This window comes from Acomys russatus, chromosome X, assembly GCF_903995435.1.
Source record: "Acomys russatus chromosome X, mAcoRus1.1, whole genome shotgun sequence".
In the NCBI taxonomy this organism is placed as follows: domain Eukaryota; kingdom Metazoa; phylum Chordata; class Mammalia; order Rodentia; family Muridae; genus Acomys; species Acomys russatus.
Genome location: NC_067169.1, coordinates 122,606,388 through 122,609,479, shown reverse-complemented (window position 1 = coordinate 122,609,479; position 3,092 = coordinate 122,606,388).

The window sequence follows — 3,092 nt, the reverse complement described above, 5'->3', positions numbered from 1 at the left end:
GCAATAAGAAACACAAAATGTCCAGTTTGAGGAGAAAAAGAGCATCAGGAAATTTATTGTTGGAACTAAGGCTTGGACTGAAAAAGATAAGGAAAGTTCTGATCCAAAATGAAATAAAGAGAGTGGTGACCTCAGGGCAAAACCCCATCCAGCTAAGCTTCCAGCTTGTGAAAAGAAAAGGCCTGAGAAATTTTCCATTCCTAAAAAGCAACAACAAATGAAAGCTTATGCAAATATAATTCAAGAAAGGAGCCAAAGAGCCATCCCAAACAGGCCGGAGAATGCGGAAGCATCTGCCATGTGGTTCATGGTTCTGGCATTTCGCGAAGCTGTGAAAATGAACCCTAGACTGTGTTAGAGACCCTAAGAAGTTGAAGATTCCAGTGCCATGAGCTATTGACCAAGGACAGTTACAGACAGGGAGTGGGATCAGCTCAAGAGAGAGAAGTATGTTGCCAGCAGCAAAGCTGGAAGGGTGGAAATACCTAGTCATCTGACATTAGACATGAAGCTACAAAATTTGGAGTTTGCCCTGTTAGATTTTGATCTTACTTTGGTCAAATATTTCCTCAGTGTGTTCCAATTCTTCCATTTGGGGATGGTAGTGTATATTCTTTGACATTGTGTGTTGCAAATATGTAATTTATATTTTGATTTAAGAGGGGTTTATACTTAAGGGATTGCTTAGAGTCTTAGATTTTGAGCTTTGGACCTTTATACGGTGTTAAGACTGAAAGACTGTAAGAGTTTTTGAAAGTAGACTAAATGCACTCTGTGTTCTAATATGGGGTCCAGAGAGTGAAATGTGGTGGTTTGGATGACAACGGTCCCAATAGGCTCATATGTTTGAATACTTGGTCCCCAGTTAGTGGCGTTGTTAGGGAAGGGTGAGGAAGTGTTGCCTTGTTGGAGGAGGCGTGTCATTGGGGCGGGGGGAGCCCACACCATTCTTAGTGTGCTCTCTGCCTCCTGCTTATGGATCAATATGTAAGTTTCAGCTGCTTCTCCAGTCACTCGTCGCCATGTCTTCATTCTGTCACCATAGACCCAAACACTCTGGAACTGTGTGCTCAGTTAAACTCTTTCTTTTAGAAGCCAGTCACGGTATTTTGTCACAGTCACCCAATGGAATTTTTTAAAACCCTCAGAGATAGATGAAATAAATGTCTGAGAAAAAAATTCAGTCCTTTAAAAAAGAATTAAGGATTATATAGAAATTTCAATAAAGAAAATGTACAGAGTATCTTGAAAGTTAACTAAATAGCTTGCATATTTGAGGAGAAACTTTTAAGGAAAATTTCAGCAGGAAAACAGAAATACTTTAAAAGGTCCAAGCAGAAATACTGGAAATGAACTAAATGGCTAAACAAATAAAGCCATATTGGAAAACATTGTGAAAACACAAGACCACAGCGAAGAACTAATTTCAGGGTGAAGGACATAATGAAGACATAATACAAACAGGATAAAAGGATAAAAGTTAAGGAATATGAACAATATTTCCAATAAATCTGGGATACATTCAAGAGGCCAAATTTGTTGTGTAGAAGATGCTGAGAGATAAAGTCTAAAGGAATAGACAGATCATTTGGGGAATTACAGCAGAAAAGTCCCCAAATCTAGAGATTAAAGTAGAAATACAAACAAGAGAATTCATAACCCCCAAAGACATGATCAAAGAGGAAACTCTATCATATCAAAATGCAGAAAATACAAAGACACAATACTAAAAGAAGTATGAAAACAGTGAAATTTAAAAGTTTCTCCACAGCAAAGGAACCTTCAGCAGCTGTATTTCAGACAGCTATATCCAGAATTCAAAAACAATGGCAAAAGTTGAACATTTGAACAAATCGCCTGATAATCAACTAACAAACAGGCCAGTGAAATGAATAAACAATTCTCAAAAAAGCGTTTAACATCCATAGTCATTAGTGATACACAAATTACAACTACCTTGAAATTTCACCTAACCTCAGTCATAATGGCTATTATAAAAAAAAAATTGACAACAAATGCTTGTGAGGATGGTGGGGTGGGACGTGAACCCTTATTCACTGCTGTTTGGTGTGCAAACAAGTAGAGCTATTAATGGAAATCAGTATGTTGGCTTTCCCAAAACATTAAAAAATATAACCACCATATGACACAGCTATGACATTCCTGGACATATATGCAAAGAACTCAATATCCGACTATAGAGATACTTTTACATCCATGTTTATTGTTGCTCTATCCATCATAGAAAGGAAAAGGAAACAGTCTAAATGTCCATCAACAGATGACGGATACACAAGGGAATTTTATATCACTGTAAAAAATGAACATTTCAGGAAAATAGTTGGATTTTGAAAGTATAATATTAAGTTATGTGACTCAAACTTAGAAAGTTAAACTGGGGTTGGGGATTTAGCTCAGTGGTAAAGCGCTTGCCTAGCAAGCGCAAGGCCCTGGGTTCGGTCCTCAGCTCTGTGGGGGGGGGGGGAAGAAAGTTAAACTGTATTTTCTCTCATATTCAGTACCTAACCTGTACAATATACATGAAACATATAAAAGTAAAGTATAAACATAGGTAAAACCTAAAAACAACTAGAAAGTAGATCATAAAAGGATAAAAATAAGTTATAAGAAGGATGAAGTAGGCCGAGCATGGTGGTGCACGCCTTTAGTCCCAGCGCTCGGGAGGCAGAGACAGGCAGATCGCTGTGAGTTCAAAGCCAGCCTGGTCTACAAAGTGAGTCCAGGACAGGCAAAGCTTCTTAGAGAGATCCTGTCTCAACCCTGCCCCCCCCCCCAAAAGAAAGAAGGATGAAGTATTGGTTCATGGAAGAGGAAAAGGGACTAATAGGAGGTTACAAGGGTGGATTTGAGTGGCTGGAGCACAGAAAAAGTATTGAAAAGAAGCAGTTATGAGTTAGGTGTAGTGGCACATGCCTGTAAACCCAGTACTCCAGGGGCCAAGATGGAAGGAAAGCTGCAATTTCATGGCCATGCTAGGTTGTATAGTGAGTTACAAATATCTGAGGAGTGTAGACTGAGAGCCTACCTAAAACGATCCATCCTGCTGAAGAAGAAAGAATTAATTATGACAC